This window comes from Bactrocera latifrons, unplaced genomic scaffold (assembly GCF_001853355.1).
Source record: "Bactrocera latifrons isolate USDA-ARS-PBARC rearing strain unplaced genomic scaffold, ASM185335v1 scaffold_34, whole genome shotgun sequence".
In the NCBI taxonomy this organism is placed as follows: domain Eukaryota; kingdom Metazoa; phylum Arthropoda; class Insecta; order Diptera; family Tephritidae; genus Bactrocera; species Bactrocera latifrons.
Window position 1 is genome coordinate 271,632 of NW_017536979.1, and position 22,490 is coordinate 294,121.

Consider the following 22,490-nt stretch of genomic DNA (forward strand, 5'->3'; position numbering starts at 1 on the left):
GTCGTATCTTGTTACCGTGGGGTCACTGGAAATGGCGTCGCAATGGGCGAGTTTAAAATATTTTTTTTTCCAAAAATTTAATAATTCCTTTGGTAATAGTGTATGTTTGTAACAATAATAAATCCGAAAAAATATTTAATTTTTATATGACAAAAAAAAATTTTTTGAAAATTGACTGTTTTTTACCCGAGGAAATTCATTTAACTCCTCCAGCGTCGAAGACGTTCCACGCCAAAGCTGCTTAAGAATGTTCTAAAACTACAAAACCTTATCGCTACGAGATCTATTGTTATACTCAACGACTTTCTGATAGTAAAGTAAATATGCAGAGTTGAGTAAATAACTCGCATGTCAAGTACTTTTACGTATGTACGAATAATTACCAACGCAATTATAATTGCTTGAGGTGAGCATGACTTCTAAGGTAACTCTAAGGTACACGTGAGACGCAAGAAAATAATTACAGATTCTAATTATAAATTACAAAAGTCATATATTCCATTTGTGTATCTGTGTGTACGCTTAGAAATGTATTTATATCCAAATGATTCTTAACAGATAAATTTCATGGCAATTATACGGTTAAGAGTCATTTGGAATTTTACTGGAATATGAAATGGTTGATATGAAAAATATTAAACAAAGCGGAAAAATTGCCATGCATATCGGACAAATATAAAAATACACATTAGGAATTAGAAAACTTCAATATTTGCAAAGCAATGGCATTAACCGTGAAGAACGTGACAGGCGTTGAGCACGCTATAAACTCGAAACGAATAATCGATTTTACTAATGAATTCGGCGCTGAGAAACCACATCACAACTGATTACATGCCCTTATTAATGGCGATGAAAATTTGATGATAACTTTATCATAGAAGCATAAATTAGGAAATACTGTGAGCGATTTGATCCAACGACTCTCGTTTTGTATATGCCGAGCGCGGTGTTAAAACGCTAATACCCCGACATATCCCATATATGTCCTGCGTGCAATGAGTTTTCGCTTGACACTGGCCACCTCTTTGCATGCCCTACCAACCCCACTCATCTGACAACCCTTTCCCGTTGGTCCCCCCGTCGAAATAGCAGGCTTCTTGAGCCTCCCGTGAGATGACGTCGCCGACAGCTTATCTAATCCTTACCATGCTAACGGGGATTAGGTATTCGTTCCAACAATAACATCACAAAACGTTTAAGAATGGTTTACTATTCTTGAGATGACGCAGCAGAATATATGTATATTCGTCCGAAGATGATCTCTGATTCACGCCAAATAAATAAAATGCCAAAGATAAATTTGCAAAACTAGCTTCCCAATTGCGATGATATCTTTGACATTCTCTGACACACTTCTGCATCCATTTTGTTGAATAAATAATTTAAGAATTTGCGTAAAGTTGATCGTGTCTCATATAAACGCCAGTAACTGGGATGCTAAACAAGTTCTACGCATTGCGGACTGTAATTACAGCGGCTTTTATATTGTTTACTGCTTTTAAACAGACACAGCTCCTTTGGAGCGAAACCAAAACCCGGTTCCTAGAGCTGAACGCACGACGCGCTGTCGATTGGCTTATGCTGCGCAGTAATGTGACGCTTGAAGGTCAGCCGGTTTGTAAAGAATCCAGAAGTATTTCGCACATAGCGACGTACTTAAGTGGGCCGCTTTTTGTATTTGCAAGATAAAATTACATGCATATATACTCACATGCGAGTAATGATGAGCTATAGTGATAGAGGGCTACTCAAAATTGAAATTGTTGTTATCGCGTTTTCCCAACAGGTTTGCTACGTATATACATTTATTGATCGTAATCAAAGCAAGGCAGAATGCTAAAGGGAGAAACGAAATTGTTGAGCATTTAACGGCCAAAAGTACTATGAAAGGTGCAGTGAAGCGTCAAAATGATTAACAATATGTAGTACTTATTGACAACACGAAAAGAAAGTTAACTAGTTTGAAAAATAACTAGTCCAAAAGTGACAAAACTGGTTTCAATCTTTGACCTTTTACATTATTTATACTTATTAAAGAGGCTTTAACTGTTTCTTTACTAAACCCAGACTAGTTGATGCGTTTCATAACTGTACTAGGTATGTATTTATATGTACAAAGCTAGTATGAAACTGGTATGTTTTGGAAGAAATCTGAACATTAATGTTCCATGAAGCTTTTCCAAGAGTTTTCCGTGTTTTGCCAAGAACTGGTGAGACTTGATTATTACTCTATTGTTCCAATATTCCAAACATGCGTTGTAATGCTACTGTCCCATTGTGTCCTTTTCAGTTTACGTAATATATTTGAAGCGTTATCAATTTTTTTTAGTTAAATATGTTAAACTTACCTTGATTACCTTAATATTGGCAAAACTTCAGCCAAGATTCTTATTTCGGCAGAAGTGTACGGCGAACATGCTCTCGCTGAGCGAATGGTTTGCACAAAAGTGGTAATTATGGCTTGAAAGAAGAATGTTTCGAGTGGCAAACAAGTTCGAAAATGAAGAACCGAAAGCATTACTCGTTAAAGAGTGCTGAAAAAAACGAAGAGCTTGCAGAATCTTTGGGAACTATTTCAGCAGCTTTTTTAAAACGTTCGAATGAAAATGGTTTAATTCAAATGCTGAAAAACTGGGTTCCCTTGAAATACTGCTTGATCGCTAATGAAAAAATGTTTTCTGAATCGAATTGCGACTGTTGATGAAAAATGGACCCATTACGTCAACCCTAAATACGATATATTGATTATGAAACTCGGCCAATATGCCAAATCAACGGCAAAGTCGAATATCCATGACGTCAAGCTAATGCTCTGTAGAGGAGTTTGTGGTATTATGACCATTAATGGGGGAAACCGTTTAGAATTTGCGAGTAGCAATGAACCAATAATTTCCCATTATAACAACGCTAGGTCTCATGTTACAATAACGGTTAAAACCGATTTAAATAAAATGGGTAGGCAAAATTTCGCTTCAAAGTCTCAACGTTGCGCTGACTACCATTTATTCAAGTGGATGAAGAACGGTCTCAATGCAATACGTTTCACATCAGAACAGGATAAAAAAAATTTCCTTGTTTCATTTTTGCCACCAAGCGTAGTTTTTTTGGTGTAGAATCCAAAAGCTGCCAGAACGTTTTTCTTAAAAAATGTTAAAATTTCAAAAACAAAAAACGCACGCATGCACAAAATTATAGACCCAATACTGTTGTTTGTATGAAAAACTACAGTGGAGTAACTAGTTAGGCCAGTCCTTAATATTAGTTCCATATAAACTAGTTCAACTGAGTACCTCCTTTTAACACTTAAAAGCTAATTTTACTTATATGCAGAATTGATGAGAATGATAAGAAAATGTATTTTTTCTGACCACTAAATTTTCCCTGCAGAATTAGGGTAATTTTAAAATGTCGAATTTTTTCGTTGTTCATTATTATGTGGACGAATTGTACGTGTACACTTTGATTTGTTGATCATATGGTTCTGGTATTTTTATTCTGCTCTATCACTATTATTAGGAGACCATGTAATTAGCTTTTACGCAGAATTCTCGCAGCGGGTTCTTGCGAGTACTTTGCTCGTCAAATCATTCTAGCGGAAAGTTGAGTTGGCTTCCTAACAGAACAAAATCTGTTTTCAATGAACTTTACACATGAATGCGCTGCTGTTGGCGTATTGAACAAGCTGAGTCTATTTAAATATGAAAAGTCTTTAGAATTAAACAACAACAAAAGTTAAGTAGTTTTAGAGAAATGACAGTGCTTAGGTACTTAAACAAACAATGTGAACGTCGGTTTCATTAATATATAGATAAATTGAACACTTACACTTCTCGTATATTTTTTGTGATTTTGCTGTGCAAAAATTTTAAAAAATATTTAAAAGTTTCAAAGAAAGAAAAAAACATTTTTAAATTTATGTAATGGTGGCTTCATAAATTAGCCTTGCTTTTTTTTAATTTTAATGTCAGACGCGATTCATAATATTTATAATAAACAATATAAATTGCTGTTCATATTATAAAGTCAATAATATTAAATATGTATATATGATGAGAAAAAGAAACAACATAGTAGACAGCGGAAATATTTTTCCAATCTTTTCTTAAGCTGGTGCAAGTTAAAATAAACTACTTTTTTGTGTAATCTTTATTTAAATAATTTATTAATGCTCGTTTATATATATATATATGTATATATTGCCTCTTCTCAATTAGCAGTATAAAATTTGCAAAAATCGATAAGGTGAACCATTTTTATACGCATATTTATATATAAATGTATTAGGGTGGTTCAAAATTTTTTTTCTTGGAGTTACAAAATTAAAAAAAAATTACTTATAACAGTGCAATTACAACCATAAATATCTTTAAACGATTAGTTTTACGGAAGAAACATAAGATACCATTTTTAAGAGCATTCTCGAAATATTTTTTCAAGTAGTTGAAAGCCAGATAAAAATTTTTTTATCTCTTAATATAAAACCGTTAGACGGAAGACCTTCCCATTACAATTAAGGGCGTATACTTGGAAGGTGTCTATCAACAAATTTTTCAGATTACCAAGTGAAACAAGTTTTTTAAGAATTTACCCAAGCTAATGTTTATATTGTGTATATTTATTTAGGTTACGGTTACAATAAGAATATTATACTAGGAGAGTCTTTCTTATAAGTGCCTCTCAGCGAAAATTTTTTTCCATTTTTTTTTTACCCACCCTAATGCATATATATCTGCATATTTATTTATCATTACAAGGTTATTCGTTTTTGCATGCTAAACTTAAGTTCAAACGAGTTCAAGAGCGTCGTGAAGAAGTAAAAAAAATATTCAGTTTTGGATGCAAATTGTGAAAAGTAAACAGAGAAATTGGAATTTAGATTTCAAAGGCAAGCCGCAATACCAATTTGGTTATTTCATGTGGGTATAATTGAAAACTGGCTTTCTAAAGTATAGAAGGCAAGAATATAATAAATTAATGATTAAAGTTAATTACTTTATGCAAAAAAGAATTTAAAAAAATATTTAATTCTAAGAATTAAATACCATTTTATTTAAATTTTTTTCGGTTGGTTTTTGTAATTAAAATGTATTTTAATATACCAATAGGAACGAATTCCGGCTCAAATGTCACTTTTTATACCCTGAACAGGATATATTAAATGAGTTTGTAACACCCGAAAGGAAGAGAAAGAAAATTCGGAGACCCCATAAAATAGTTTATTTAGCTATCTCCGTCTAAGGGATTGTTTTCACCCGAAGTAGTCCTTCAAAACTGCTCATCGGAATCCCTAATATCGTACCTCTATAGCATATAGCGGACATGAAAAATAACTTACAAAATCAAGTGCTTATATGGAAAATGTTTTTATTTCATAGATATCTTCACGAAATTTATCATGGATCGTACATACATTTAGCTCTTAAAGTTGAGGCCACTCACTCCGAATTTCGGTAGTAAATTTTTATATTTTTGACTCCTTGTTGAATCGTATATCTTTCCATGATAAAATGGCAAACCTTACTGAAGAGAAATGTCAAAAGAGCAGCGTTTGCTCACTATCAGTCTACTTTTGTAGGCACCTATTGAAAAACTCTATATACATATGTAAACAATTGTATACGTAAGGCAACGCTACAGTCCCCGAACATATCACATAAAAATCATGATAAAGTTTTTTTTATTTTGCTTTGCTATAACAAATGCACCTGTGAAGGGAATTTTAGCTTCTGGCATTAAGGCCTTTTCTTGTTAAGTCGTACCACCCTTTAAATGAGGAGTGATAATAAAGGTCAATAGTGTGAAATTTTAGTAGATCATAAAATTTAATAATACAATAAGAATATAGTAAATATACATACATTGATAAATAACGACCGATCTCAATAAAAATTATATAATGAGCTATTTTTCTTTATGTACAATATTAATACAAAATGTGACGGTATCTGTTTGATCTATCTATTAGCCAAGAAGATATAAAATCTTGTTCCTCTGCACCACACGCTCAGTTGTTGTGCTAATTGCCATTTAACCTTGACTTCTTTACTTAATTCATTTTATTGATTAAGCTTTTGTATTTCTTATTCAACTCATGATCGCCGAAGTGGCTGAATCTCAGCATTTCATTGACAAATTTCATTATGCGGTATCTTTCACTAACAATCGCTGCTGACAGTGCAGTATTTTCTACACACACACACATACGTATAGATTAGATGCATCTTCATTATTTTTGCGAAAAAAAATTGACGAAATGAAATCTGCATTTATCCATTGTAAACTGAATATTTTCATGAGAAATAAATGACAATTGTGTGTCGTAAATGCATGGGTAGATGCTCAGCAATTCTTAAATTTGCCTTCGTGCTTGCTAAATGACAAAACACTAATTGCCCGCAAATATCACACTTCGATGCTCGTGCGGAAAATGCGATTCGATGAGCAAAGTAAACAGCAGCCAGCAAATGAAGCTTCCACACATACACACACACATATATACACTTACCAAGCACAAAATTATAGACTGTTGCCGGAAGCTTTGCTTCACTTAACCCAGCTAGAATAAAGAGTCAGACGCGCTTGACAGTTAAATGTACAGTTAGACGAAAAAATTGCATAGCCGTGCACCTGCACTAACACACGCGCCCAAGTAACGATTGTGACTGCAGCAGCAGCGACCGGCACTTATTGCTGCCCACTCAGCTGCATGCGAGCTGCGGCCGTTTTCATTCAACTTTGCGAGTTAATGTTCAAGTCCACTTAGTTGCATGCAAGGCAATGCGCATATTCACGCAATTGCATATCTGTGTGTCTTTAAGTGTATATATGTATATTTGTTGCTAAAAAGCGAGAATCTGCTTTTCGCGAACGTCTTGCACCGTTCAATGCGTTTTATATAATCTCGCAGCTCATAAATATTCAAATGCGTGTGTCTGTATGTATGTGCGTGTGTGCCTATTTGTAGATAGGCGGACGTGTCTAGCGACGCATTTTCTTTTACTTCGCCAAGTAGCCAACTTATAGAAGGACAACTTCAGTTGCTTCCGTCCAGCTGCACAAGTTTTCAAGTTTCTCGCTTAAGTCTTTTGTTCGTCGTCTGATACATTATTAATGAACAATTCAGCGATACCAGTTGCATTCAATATATTGTATATTTTACTGGGACAGTAAGACCTTAGCTTGTTTTAACTAGGTGCATATTTCTTGGTCATGCTTGGTTCGGCACAGTTTCCAAAAAATTTGGCCACAAAAGTCGCTATTTCAGTATTGACTGTTGTCATGAGTTGTTTCTGTCATATACAAGTATTAAAAGTCAGCTATAGATATTATAAAATATTTGTAAATATTTTTTTCACCTTGTCGTGTATTTTAGAGGATTAAGACAATTAATTTTCGTAAATCGCTTAAATGAAAAACTATTCTTTCACTCTAAAACTCACTTATTTTGAAAGCTAAAAATTTTTTTCTTTGGAATTTTTTTTTTTTTTTTGGAAAAAAAAAAAATTTTGCTATAGTTCAAATAAAAAAAATATTGTATCACTATGAATTTACTGACTATTGAATTCCGATAAAAATAAAAAATTTGAAAAAAATAAGTTTTTGGTTATATAAAAAAATTATCAAAGTAGACAAGTGTATTTTTTTGAAAAAAAAGTACAGCTCAAGTAAAATAAACAAATAAATTTTGTTCATTATGAAATTTACTGACTTTTGAACTAAAAAAAACCATTTTTCTGGAAAAAAAAAGTGTGTCCAAGTAATTACTGCCCTAAACACTTTTGTTCTGCTAATTTAAACTTAAACACAAACTCACGTATAAGAGCTAGAACTCAGTATATTTTAAAATTGAAGGATTATCGACATGCAAAAAGGCATTAATAAACAAACTGAATATTTTCATCATCTTATTAGATATACTAAACATCAATTGGGGAAAAGATTTCACAATCATTTAACAGAGAATAATTAATAGTCAAAGCATTGTTGAAAATCGACTCGCCCAAAATGAAAGATAAAAAATTCAGCAACTAACAGATCCATTGAAAAGTCTCCGGACTGAAACGTAGATGGCGCTACTAGAGTTTAAATTTCACTTGATGACGAGTTTCCCGACACTGCCCCAAAAAATCAACAATGAGTTTAGACTTGGTAAAATGAGGCGGTAAAAGCAGTGGACATCCAATAGAGGTTGTTATCGAAGAAAACATCAAAAAAGTCCACAAAATAATTTTTTAAGGCCTTAACGAGAACTTGTTCATGTTAGCAATCACTATAGCGATATCAACTGAAGATGAACACCATATCATTCACGAATATTTGGGTATGAGAAAGCTCTGTGCAAAGTGAGTGCAGAGTGAGATTACTTTTGACAAAAGAAACACGAGGAGTTGATGATTCGGTGCAGTGTTTGGAGGTGTTCAGGCGTACTAATATATAAAAGCAGTCATCCGAATCACACAATGAATCCGCTTCAAAACTTTGAAAGACGCAAAAGTCGGCTGGCGAAGTTATGGCGTCTTGGAATGCTGATGGAATAATTGTACTATTATATAGCGTTATTTGATCATTTGAAGGACGAAATCGCCGCATTAGAAAAAAAAAGAAAGTGATGTTTCACCAAGTCAATGCACTGCGACACAAATAAGTGAAAATGAAAGCAAAAATCCATGAATTGGGCTTTGAATTTCTTCCGCATTCATCATACTCTCCAAATGGGGCTTCGAAAGGCTATTTACTGTTCTTAGATGTCGAAAGAATTTCGTAAACTTCGTGGGTCGCTATAATCACTGTATCACCGTTGAAGATAAATATCTTGAACAAAATCAACAAAAAACAAAAAAAAAAAAAATTGCTAAAATCCTAGATGTACTGCTTTAATATAAAAACTGGTACCTTGTATATATTTATCTACATCTGTTAATAATGCCCATAAATACATAACTATGTACATGCATGATTATTTAAATAAAACCAAACGAGCAGAAAAAAGCTAAATAGTAATTCGAAATAAAATGAAAATCGACAACACAGCCGAATATAGAAGCACAACAAATAAAAATTGCGAGCACGCAGAAAAATTAGCATGCGGAAGCATGCGAGTCGAAGCGGCGAATATTCGCCACACACAACGCCCCCCACCCTCTCTACCGCACCAACCCATCAACGAGCAGCGAACGGCGTTGTGACGAAAACTTGTAGAAAAACGAAAGAAAGACATAACAATAAAAAAGACGCATGCTGAAATGATAATGAAAACAAAGCGCGAAAATAGCACAAAAAGCGAAAGCCAAAATGGAAACCAAAACAAAAGCAAAAACCAAATTCACTTTCCACTGGCTAGTAGTGGCCTCTAGCCGACAAATCGGCCAACAAACACACAGGGCGGCTCTCTTATCGGCAGTTCGGCTGCTTGGCTGCTTGACCGGTTCGCGTCTTACCGTGTGTGTGCCTTGATTGATTGCTCTAGAATACATTATCTGCAACAGGTGTTGTTGGCGTTCGCAAGAATGTAGTGCTCTCGTTTACAAAAACAAACTGGCGCACGTTTTCCCAGAAATAAAATAATCAACACTGAATACTTTTGCTCGATATTTGCGTACAATCGTCTGGGCTGAAAATGCCGGGAGTTATTTACTCAATGTGTTTTAAAGCAGTTAAATATTTATTTTTGTCTGTATCTACTTTACGATGGACTGCGAACTTGAAGGGCGACACAAATGGGGGTCATATTGGAGCAACAAGTGGGCAAATACTCAGATATATATTCACATATAAAGAACGAATTGTTTACTCCCTGATAAATAAACCAAGAGAAGGCTTTGTTTTGCTTTTGCTGGAATCTCAAGTACCTGAACAATCGATGGAGCTCAATTAGATATAATAATTTTACTAAATTTGTGGGGCAAATGTGTCGAATATCGATCTATACACATCACAATGAGTATAAGTGCTGGAATGTTCAAGCATTTACCTTCCTAAAATTTTTATAAACTACATTTAATATTAATAACTAAGAAAAAATGTTTAAACTTTAACCTATACTTTAAATAAATTAATGAATATTTAATATTAATCTCGAATATTCTTAATTAAAGAAGAGCATATTAAAAAAATAATATATATCTTAAAATCCCAGAAATCGGAAACATAAAAATTAAAGAATATTAAAAGAAATTTTTTGCTGGCAAATGATGTTGCCCAATCCTTCGAGCCGGATTTGAACCAGCGACCTATGGATTTCTACATCGCTTTTCATACACTCTACAGTCCACCGCTCTACCAACTGAGCTATCGAAGGTGTTATATATTTGTAAGCATAATTGTGTTAACAAAGTGGTATGTAAAAGTGAAGCGCATAACACAAGTGAGGAGCTGAGATAATAAACGGGGCTAAGCTCACAAATGATAAGGTACATGCCGATTGCATTTGTTTATTGTTGGCTATAGCTATAGCTATATAGTATGTATATATGTATGAGCATTTGTAACATAACGGCAATTATGTTGACTGATTTATTTAACGACACTTAATTTTTATACTCGTAGTGCAACTGCTTATACATAACCTTTTTCAGACAGTTGTTTGTTCGATTTGCCGCTCTCAAAGTTTCGATGACTTCCAGACAGGTTTGAAGTTATTGGAATGGCAATATAATCTGTAGTAGTTTTAAAAACCAATTTTCATTAATATAGGAATTTCTATCTAAATTGGAGAAAAGCATGTCCAAAATAAATCCACTGTTCCGTTAATGGAACCCTCAAACTGTCCTCTGTTTACTACTATGAACATGTACCGGGACTTTTAATGAATCATCTTATTCAAATTTAATAGGTTTCGTGTTGAGCATATTTCGTAAGCAAATTGTTGTGGGTAAAAAGAAGTAAGACTTTTTAATTTAAATTTCGCCTGTAAACCCATTCGTCGAAATATATAGGTTGATATGACTTTCTGTGACATCTGCATAGTACACGCTTGTCTCGTGCCGATGTGTTACAAAAATTGAATTTTTTATTTTTTTTTTGTGGTACAAACCATTTAAAGGGGGTCGAGAAGGTGTTTACGACGAATCACTTTCAGGACGGCCATCAACATCAACCGATCATCCACACGTCAATATAATAAAGGAATCAGTGCTTGAGAATCGACGATTAACAGATAGATATCTAACAGACATCGTTGGAATATCGAAAGAATCAATGAAAACCGTTTTGAAAGTTCATTTGGACCTAAGAAAAGTGAAAGCAGTTTTGATTCCAAAAAAACAACGTTGTCTTAACGTCTGTGAAACAATGCTTTCCGAAACCCTTCCGTTAACTGAGTTATCTCGTAGGTAGATACATATGTGGGTAGAAGTGCTGCCACCAAGGGCTCTTTGCGCTGAATCTAATGTAGAACTATCGTAGGACCTTATGATCTTGCTAACCCGTTTCTTCGCTGCGCTCAAAGCATTTGCTGAGTGAAACCATTCAATGTTCGGTACCTGATAGGTTCCAAGTATTTTGTGTTGGGTTTGTGGGAAGCCATTTCCATATTCCCTTTTAGCATGCGGCTGCAACGATTATTGTTAAAAATCAGGTATATTTTTAACGCATGCTCGCCAAGAATCCAGTGCACCGTGTTAGCTAAGTTTGTAGCCAAGTTTGTACACACTATTGGTTCTCTTTCTGCTTTTTGTTGAGTTCCATCTGCTCTGCGCTATTTGTTCAAAATGCATATAAGGCTCTCTTTTGATCGTCACAGCGAGCATGGTACTGACTCCGACTTCGTCTAAAGAGAACTCAGCCGTTTTTTCATTGCCAAAAATATACCTGTGACCAGGAACCAAAATTTTGGGCAAGTAGCGTTGACCTGCCAGTGAGCTCAACAGTTGTGGCCTAAGCTGGAACTTATCTTTTGTGCAAAAAAAGCTAGCCAATGTCACATCCCAGTCCATGTATACGGTTGCTTTCTGTAGTATTGAATAGAACTTCAAAAGTCTGCTCTATACCTTGCAGTTCCGCTTGAAAGATACCGACTGAATTTGGTAGGCGGAAAAAAGCGGGAGGGAGGGAGGTAGGGAGGTAGGGAAAGAGGGCTTACTCTTTGAATCGCAGTTTTTTTTTGTAGAAACCTGAATATCTAGCCATTTCATCTCAAAATTTATCGCTTCAGAAATAAGCTTTTGTGTTTCTTCCGTTCGTATCTTTATTCTATTTTTCTACAAAATTAGTATTGGAAGTATTTAACTGAAACCGTATTTTGTTTTAAACTTCTCAACTTATTTGATATTTCAATTTCTTGAAATGCTTGCTGGCTTCAAAGATATTTGCAAACAAAACACAGCGGTGAGCTTCCGGAAATAACGAAAATATGCAGAAAACCTGACTGGGCATAAAAAACGATGTCATTTCTAGTATTAATTAACATATTGCGCAACATTATTGACTTGAGTAAAAGTTTATGGATTAGTCAGAACGATATAGTCGGAAGCAAAGAATATATGTATATACGAGATGAAGACACCTTAGAAAGATAAGTATGAAATAACGGGTAAATAAAGAGACGCAACACTTGTATGTGTAGTTATTTTTGAAACGGAGTTCTACAGTTATAATCTACGACTTCCAGGTAATTGAATTTGTACGTACTATGTAGTATATGAGGCAGAATTTCAAGAGAAGTTACTGTTGTATACAGCTTAGGAAATTGAAATCGCGGAGCTTTTGGAATTATTTTTTAGCGTCAGCGATAAAAAACATATTTGCATATTAAAGTAATCGAAATATTGCCAATGATTTGGAAGCTGGAAAATTTTTAAATTGACTAAATAATATAGTACCAAAAACAAGTCCCAACAATAAATATGTATTTGTAAGTATAGTATATCTGGAACATACGAGTTCTACACAAAACAGCAAGTTTTGTTCAGCACTCTTCAATTTCGTCGCTTGTTGATTATATAAATTTCGAATAATACTGAATGCAGACACATTAATAATTTCCAAATAATAGTACGTTTTAAATGCAATATCAAACTGGTTATTGCTTATCGAGTTTTGCGCTGTTTGCTCGGTTCTTTCATTAATCATTTAAATTCTGTTGCATTGTTGTTGCTGCTTATTTGTTATTTAAGCTTCTTAAAGCACCTTGATGCCGCGACATTCAGACGATTTACCTGTTGTTGGCAATTTTTTTCGCTGCTTTGAAGGTTTAATTGCACTTAATTAATATACTGCATTAGCTGATCGCAAATTAGATATTCAACAAAATCGCTTTCAGAATCACATTAGCTGCTTAAAATTAAATACTAAATTGATTCCCAGCGATATTTAAAAGCGCTCTTATCACATGCACTGAGTTGGAGTGAGCTGGAGTGAAGTGATGAGTTTGGATTTGATACCGGCGACACAAATCTATTTTAAATGCCTCGATTTTTCTTAGAATGCATTGTAGTTGGAAAGGAAAGTTAGTTAGACATCTATTGGCAGCTTTGAGAATTTCGTTAGCCTCTATAAATGTCGACTTCTTTTAATCGACTTTGAAGTAAATTGACACACAAACGTCCAAAACATACAAACACGCAGAACTCTAATCATGACCGAAAAGCTAAATATTCATCACTAACCAGCCGATAATCAAAATTTTTGGTAGTCGAAAAAGTCTTTTCGTATTTTGTCAATAGATGTCGTTCAAAAATGAGTAAAAATAATGAAGAAATTTGCCATATTTTGAAATTTTTATATAAACAAGAGAAGAATGCAACGCATGCCACCAATGTGAAGCTCACGGAGACGCTGCTGTATCAGTTCAACGCTGAAAATGAAACATGGAACCACTTTTGAAGCGAATGGTAACAGAAGACGAAAAGTGGATCAATTAAGAGAATAATGTGCAAAACAGATCGTGGTCCAAGCCCAACAAATGGACCCAGGATTGACACCTCCAAAGGTTATGCTGAGCGTTTGGTGGGTTTGGAAAAAAATCATCCACTATGAGCTGCTCTAGCTTGATCGAACAATTGATTCTACATTTTACATTCAAGAAATGATGAGATTGAAGCAAGCAATCGAAAAAACGACCAGAACTGATCAACAGATGATCAGGACAACGCTAGACTACACATATCTTTGACGACTCGGAAAAAACTTTGAGAGCTTGGCTGGGAAGTTTTGATGCATCCACCATATAGCCCTGACCTTGCACCATCGACTAATATTTATTTCGGTCAGTGCAGAGCTCACTTAATGGAGTAAAGTGAGCTTAAAGTGATGCCTGTGAAAATTACTTGTCGCAGTTTTTCGCCGAGAAGCCAGAAAAGTTTTACACTGATTGAATAATGTTTCTAGCGGAAAAATGGCAAAAAGAAATCAACCAAATATACCTTCACACCTTTTATATATACAATACAAGTATTACGTTCAGATGGTTAAAGTGCTGTCTATCTAGACTAGCGTTCACACACTGAATTCATAATCTGCAAGCAACAAGAATGACTTATCTAACACTTTCCCTATCCCTTCATCTATCTTTCCAAAAAATTATCAAAAAAAAATTGAAAAAATAGTATAAACTGTGTGAACGACAGGGCGGCTTTAGTTGTTACAGTCTAGCAATTTAATTCTTGCTGAAAGAGCTATGAGAGAAATAAAATTTATAAGGAACACTAGAAGACAATTTGACATTTTTAATATTACAAACTAAGAGATGAACCATTATCATGAAGGCCCAGAGGCACATAGTCAGGAAATGTCTGCGAAACACAATGTTCTATCAATCCATCTGCAGCTTGGGCGACCCACATGTGCGCAAACAGCGATGCTCGTCGCACCGTCGCGCGAAACAATAATCTACCGTTCGACATGTGTTTTGTGTCACTGCCAAGTGTCATTTGTTTTGTAGCCTACCATTTGTCCGTTAACAGCGATTCATGACTGTTTTACTATAAATTATTCTATTGAAGTAAAAAATGCAGTCACACACACACACACAGAGGTAATCACTGTCATAATAGCAACAAAAGCAATAACAAATGAGGCACAATAGATAATGCAAAATAATTTAAAATGTTTATTGTAAAAATCAAAGCAAAACAAACACAATAAATAATAAGTAAATAAAAACATTTAAAACAGAGATTTGAAAGCGCAGAACGCTTAATTGTGCAGTCGGCCGGTCGGTCACTGTAGCTCGACGCGCTGCCATTACACACGGGCTGTCACATGGAAGGCAGTGGGGAGGAGGGTTTCGGCGCCGGGGAGAGGTGTTAAATGGCAAGTGCGATGCGAGGAAGTGCAGTGAAAAGCTGAAAATCGCGGCGGACGATGGCGGGCGACGCCGGGTGGCGGCGCTGTGTCGTTACGCTTACTACTCTTTTTGTTTAATATTGAATAGCTAAATTAACAACAAATCCGGTTTCACTTTTTCTATGCGTGCGCGGCGCTGCCGACCGAAAGCGGCACAGTGCCACGGTTCGTTATGCTCAACCGTGATATAATAATTAAAATCGTGTTCATCTACTAATCGTAATCGTTTTTAATAAACATAAGTTATCAAAATAAAAATAAAATAAAATACTGGATTTTTAAATTAATTGTGTTTTAAATTCGAGTTTTGGCTTAACAGTAATAGCAATACAAAAAATTCTTTTTGGAAACTTTCTATTTCGTTATTGTTTTAATTGTCTCAAAGCGAAAGAATATTGTTTGCGCACTATTTTGTTGTTGAAAAAATCAGTGAACACTGCAATAAAGAACATAAGTATTCTTTCCAACCTAACATAAACTCAATTGTCATACTAAATGTATGTCTTATGTAAACTCTTTGCGCTGGGTAAAAAAATACATATAGCACGCTTAAGGAGGCATTCTAGTCTAGAAGTTTGAATAAATCGAAAATTTCTCATAATTCGGTGGCTTAGATTTTCAAAAAAGTGCCCCTAAAGTGGCATTTAAAAATTCAAATTATTTCAGAAATTATAGTCGTGGCAATTGGACCAGTTTGAGCCGTGGGCTTAACTTAAAACGGGTTTTCTCGAAAATACTGATGGGGTCGCCTTGAGGTAACAGTTCTAATCTGCCGATTTACTTGAAATATGGCATAAATATTCTTCAAACATTTCTCTGTCGTATGAAACAATAAAAATAGAAAAAAAATTTATATTTAAAAAAAATTCTACAAAGTTAAAAAAATTTAAAAACAAGTGGAAAATCGACTTTATTCTTGAGTTGCCACATTTTTAAGAATTTTATTTTCTAATTTTACCGCACCTTGAGACAACGACATTTGTATTGATCAAGAATCCATCATTGCTTTATTTTTCAGATGACTACAAGGGTAGAATCATGCCGACGAGGACACGACCTATTTCTCCCTTTCTACCTCGAGGAAGAATAACGCAGTGAACATTTTTAATACTCTTCAAATATACAAAATAAACAAATGATAAATAAATGGATTTTCTATCCATTCCCTAAAAATGCTCGAAATTCGGTTCTCAAGATTAAAATCCCGTTTAAAACAAGAGCCATATAATGACTCACGCTGAAAATTACAGTGAAGAAACATGCACTTTTTCATTTTATTTCGAAATGAAAAAAAGCTGGAAAACAACAAAACAAGTTTACTTTGGTGGATGGTGAAAACTTTAATCTGTAAGAAAAAAGTTTTCTGAGTTCTGTCATCGGAGATTGATACAAAATTACAATTTGAAAGCAACAACATTAATGAAAATCTTTATCTTTATATATATGAAAATTACGTTTCGTGTTGTTTGTTCATGATGGATACCTACTCCACTGAACCGATCTTAGCAAAATCTAGCACACTGTGTCCAGCTCGAACCAACTTAGAAGATTGGAAAGTAAGAACAATTCATAAATAAAAAAAATGACTTTAAATGGACGCTCTAATAAGCGGACATCTCCATTAACCCTCACATTGGCCGGTCCCATAAATTGTTGATGTTTATTAAGTACAATCTATTAAGTGGACAACTCCCTTAACTAGACAGAAAGGCTGGTAAAAGGTGAGAAAGCACCCTAACATTTTTTTCCAATGACTTTTATTTGTATAAACATATTAAAAATTAAACCTCAAGTACAGTTCTTTGGATTCTTATATCGACAAAAACATTTTCGCCTCTATTCGTAAATGAAATTTTCGCTGTATTGAATAGATTACTATATATAATAGTATGTAATGTATACCACAACAACGCGTGGCCGGGTACACTATTAAATTTATATTTAAAAAATTATGTTGAGTAAGTTATGGAATTAAACTACAAAACATATGAAATAAGTCTTAACAACACTTTCAAATAATTCTGACTTTTAGTTTTCTAATAACTATTTTTTTGTCCAATATCAAAATATGAATATACACTTAAAATATATAATAATAATTTCTAGTGATTTGGAAGACTTTTTGTGTTCATAAATTCATATATTTATTTGTGGAAAAAATTTAAAAAAATATAAAAAATAAAGTTTTTGAAAACAAAAAATCAGTTTTAATATTTTAGTAGAGAAAGCGTCATTATTAAAACTGAAGTTTGAGCACTTTGTAATACTGTGCTGCCACTAAGCGCACTTATCATTTTCGAACGTGTGATGCGTTACAACACAACAAAAGACGTGCGAGCAGTGTTCCCAGCAAAATCACTACAAAACTGAAAATAATGAAAATAATGGCACTAATAAAGCGAATAAAAGTAGAAATTGACGAATGTGCTAAAAATATCAGCTCGCAATTGGAAATAACGGTCAGAAATTGCGCTTAAAATATTCAAATATGCCGATAAAAACACTTACCGAAAGAATAAACAACAACAGCTTTGAGAAAATTATAGAAAATAACGCGTTACGCTTCGCTATGTGTGTAAATATTTTATGAGATTTTTTATAAAATCGCGTTTTCGCACACCATGAACTCACTATCAATTGCACACCCTAATTTACACGGTTTTTGCGTTTGTTTTGCTTTCCGTTTTTCGTTTTTTCAGATTCTCGCGCGGCCGTTGACTAACTTTTTTCAATTTTATCTTTTTTTGAATTTGTTGTTATTATGTTTTTGTAGACGCTGCAATGCAGTCCAATCTTGAAGTCAACAACTATGACAGTTGCAGTTGCCTTTCCGCCACTTTTCGGCGTACAAAGTTTCACACGCTTCGCCACTCCACCAAATCGAAGGCTGGTGGCCACAGAATGCAAAGCCTTTTACGGCTTTTTACTTGTAGAATTTATTTTTATGTTGTTGTGATTCAACGCGAATATTTGGCAGAATTCACTTGCGACCGATTTTCGCTATTTCCACACTTAATTTTTTACAATTTCAAAACTTCACTTTACTAAATTTGTGCGAAGCTCGGAAAAATATGGTACCAATTTACTAACAAGCTTGCCTGTTCGGTTTAAATAAAATATTTGTAGAGAACGCGCGCTTCACTGAGCTTTTCGGTGCTTCTTCCGCTTCGCACGTCCACCGTCACAAGTTGCCGCAGTTGAACTGAGCTCCGCTTGGACGGTTGGAAAATCATCGACTCGGCTTAGCTAGCGATGTAGCACCGCACAGCATAGCGCCCATTCGCGCACTGCTCTGCCTAGTTTTCGTCGCCGGTATGCACCGCTCCTCCCCATCGCTTGTTGTTCGGCACATTCAGTGCGATCGATCGTCGCTGATCATCGCCGCCGAGGATCATCATTATCACAGTTGCGCTTTTGTCTATTCTTGCTCACTTTGTTGTTGGTTGGAGTTACTGCTGCTGCTGCTGCTGCCGCTATTCTAGACAGCTGTAGCTGGCGGTTGGCGCTGGGAGGTTGGGGGTAGGCGGTAGGCTTTGAACGAAGACCTGTTTGTTGTCTTGCGCTTAAGTTTGGCGCGTTTTGCGAATTTGCCGGCATTCAAATGCAACGACTCCACCTTGCTTGGCTTACATGTTGGTCGGAAAGATGTCTGTGGTAGACAACACATCTCCGCTTAGCCAAATCCAAACGACATTTACATGCCCGTATGTACCTTTGGTAATGTGTGTGCTCTGTCAATATTGTCGACAAAGCGACGTTAAGCCGGCACGATCTTTCATTGTGTTTTATAGTTGTTGCTTAAGCTGATAAGATAATTGGGGACCTTTGGAACTTAATGCTTAATAATTTCAATTGGAAGTTCTGTAAATTAAAGTTAATATTTAATCACTGACATTAGGGAAATGAAGCGAAACTAAGAGTGTAGAAACTGGCGTATATTTAGAGGTATATTTTTGCTAAAAGTTTGTACTTTCTGGATGTGAGTGTTGCTTCAGGATAATGGTCTGCATGTTTTCTTTCTTGTTATGTGCTTTCTCCTGAAATAGATACCCTTATTATGATATTTATTACAGGCCTAAACGAACTCAACTTTTTACAGATTCCTATTGAAGTCGGACAGAGATTATTCAATATTATGTCTACAGAGCAATTTTACCAAAAATCGTTTTAGAGTAGACCTACTGTTTTTTTCATTGACAATACGGTCACTTTAACCACATTATCTTGGTGATTGCCCTAGTTTAAGTAGTCACAATTAAACTATAAGAAACTGACTCTGCATACCTTCTACGACAGCAGTATCCTAAGCTTAGAAGTCAAAGAACATGCTTAAGATAACAAACAACTCACTGTATTAAAATGAACTCCGAAGCCCAGGTAAAGAATATAAAAAAGCGGCTTTACTTCGCATTTCGGCTCTGAGTAAACTTTCGGAGCATACCATTTTCTGATGGAACAGTGAGCACGAACTTTCTCACATAATTTTACTCTCAGAAGACGATTCCGACGCTGTTGTTTGCTTTTTGTTGGGTTTTTTTTTTTACGTGGACGCGCCACCTAGCGCGTACAACCTTGGGGAGGGATGGTTCGCCTTGTCACTTTAGCTCACCTTCAAGCTGATGTTTTTTGAGTACTATGCCTAAGACCGGAAATCGTGACCTAAGACTAAAGTCTATAAGTAGTTCAATATTTCTCGTCCCGCTATATGGTACAGAGGCGTGGACGAAGCCAATATCTGATTAGTCGACGTTACGAGTTTTCGAGAGAAAGTTTCTGCGGAAGATTTATGGTTCTTTGAGCATTGGCAACGGCGAATCTCGCATTCGATGGAACGATGACATTGAYATAATTTTGCGAAACCAGCTCTTGCTCTAAAAGTATTCGATGTAGTACCCACAGCGAGAAGTAGAGGAAGAGAGGCTTGATCGAACACGACCCTCTTAGATTTACTACAACCTCAGAGGGGTGAAAAAAGGACTGATCTTTTGAAATAAAAAAGTATCAATCCTTCTTCCATTTCTACACTTATAAAACACTAAAATTTGTGTAGATGAGATGCCGTTACTATAACGGTAGAATTCTACCACAATGATCTAAAAATTATTCGACATTCTGCTCATTGAAGAAATTGGCGCAACATTCAGAACATGTCATTTCTAGCTATGCTGAGAGTTGATCTTTCAGTGCTTTCCAAAATATATCTTCGTGTTTTCATTGAAAGAAACAGATTTTCTAACAGATCTTAAAAATTGTCCCTGTGGAAGTTGGCATATGAGTCCACAAATCAATTTCGCAGTTAGGCTGCTAAAATCATGCTTGAAACAACAAAATACACGTGTCTTTAAGTATATATACATACATATTTTCGTTTAAATTTTACAATCTCCGTTTAATACAACATTTCATAGCTGTTATTAAAATAAACACATGTATGCCTAATAATGTGACAAAGTGTACTTATCGTACCTTAGATCGAAGATTATTAAAAATGATTGCAAACTTTTACAGATTTTTGAAAACACTTGTATCCATCAAGCGCACCTGAAATTGGAAGTCGCTACCCAAACATTAAAGCCGAGCACACACAACCGCGGCTTTTGTGGACACACACACAACACGATCTATGGATTCGGCACCATCTAGTATTATTTTGCGATTTGGGTTTTTTATATTAATTTTTAATTAATTTTATTTTTTTGTTGTTTTCTGTTCAGCCTAGAATAATTCTATGTAAAAATGAGCTTCATACATGGCTGAATGAGAAAATCAAAGCCATTAGCGAATGGAAAATGAAAATGTGGAAACATCATAATTAGAAAATAATAGGATTCAGCAAAAGAAAAAAACTAAAAACGGAACAATGCCATTTTAAAATAATATCAAAAAAAAAAAAAAAAATATTGTTAAACTACTGGCTTTAGACAATTAAAAATTAAATAAGGTATAAATAAATATTTTTTGGACAAATTACAAACTTGTTTTGTCATTAACTGATTTTTTTTTATTTAAATATCCCGATTCTTAAATTAGTAGCTGAGAAATAGACACAAATTAAGACTTCCTAAATTGTTTTGTTTTAAAATTACCCAAATATATAGCTGTATGTGTTTAATGAGAGGTTTCGAGTCACATTTCCGCATGCTTCTCCAATTAATTGTTGCCTATCGATATCGGAAATATTATTTCAAATTGCATGCCACGGGTAAGTGGCCAAATTGTTGCCGCCCCCACTCGCAATTATAGGAACTCGGAATGATGCCTCGTCACCTATGCAATTTTAGCAACAAAGTCCTGTGACAGAGTGTTAATTAATTTACTTAATCACTTAATTTAGTTTTTACATTCTCGCTGACAAGTGTACACGCATCAAGCATCAGCTAAGAACCGTGCAATTTTCGTGTTTTGCAAATCTACAATTCTACAGTTGTCAAACTGTGCACTTTATCCCTGGGGAATCACTGCCTCGCGCGCTTGTCTTGCGCAACAATTTAAATTCTCCTCCACGCGCATGCTGACAAGATCTTTATGGCAGCGCTGCACTTTGCTCCCAGCAATTGTATGGAGACATACAAACAAACATATGTAGAATCTCAAGAAAGCGTAAAAAAGAAATAAATTTGTATTGAAATTAAAAAGTGTTGAGCAAAAAGCTCAATTCTGTACATTTGTATGAAGCGAAGAAAACATGAAGACAAGCGCATCGGTGACAGCCGACCGAAGACATTAAACATTCGCGTTGAGCCATAACTCAGCAGGCAAAACACGTTTCGATTCGGTTCCCCGTAAATACACCTGGTTGCCGGCGGACTATGCCACTTAAACTGCTGTTGTCTGATGCCTGCCGATAACAGATTTGAATTTTGATATTTCAAATTTAATTCTTCTAACAATTATATAACCACATATACATATGTACATACATACAGTGGTATGAAGGCACATTAATTGTTATTATTTTTTAATTTTCATGTGTTTCTTAAGATGCGAAAATGGACTTTGGCTTCCGTATGTTAGGTTAATTCTGAGAAGTTACAAATATTGCGGCTATAAACAAATTTTTAAGATGTAATTATATAAAGCCCACCGTCAACAAACTGATTGGACCTTATCAGTGTGGCTTCAGACCTGGAAAATCAACAACCAAACAAATCAACAAGGAGAATCGACACTCACCACCTCTTCGTCGATTTCAAAGCTGCTTTCGA

General features: G+C 35.0%; 1 protein-coding gene and 1 non-coding gene across 2 annotated transcripts in view; both read right to left on the minus strand.

Moving 5' to 3' along the window:
• Positions 1-18,518, minus strand: part of LOC108971363 (ATP-binding cassette sub-family A member 13) — a 39,296-nt gene extending 20,778 nt beyond the window's left edge. Inside the window, exon 1 of the mRNA XM_018937360.1 lies at positions 17,794-18,518. The gene's annotated coding sequence lies outside the window, so the exon portion shown is untranslated. The remainder of the gene's footprint in view (positions 1-17,793) is intronic.
• On the minus strand, positions 10,205-10,300 carry Trnay-gua. Its single transcript has 2 exons — positions 10,264-10,300; positions 10,205-10,240 (listed from the first exon to the last, which is right to left on the minus strand). It is a non-coding gene; the product is annotated as a tRNA-Tyr (tRNA).
• Positions 18,519-22,490: the final 3,972 nt, after the last annotated feature.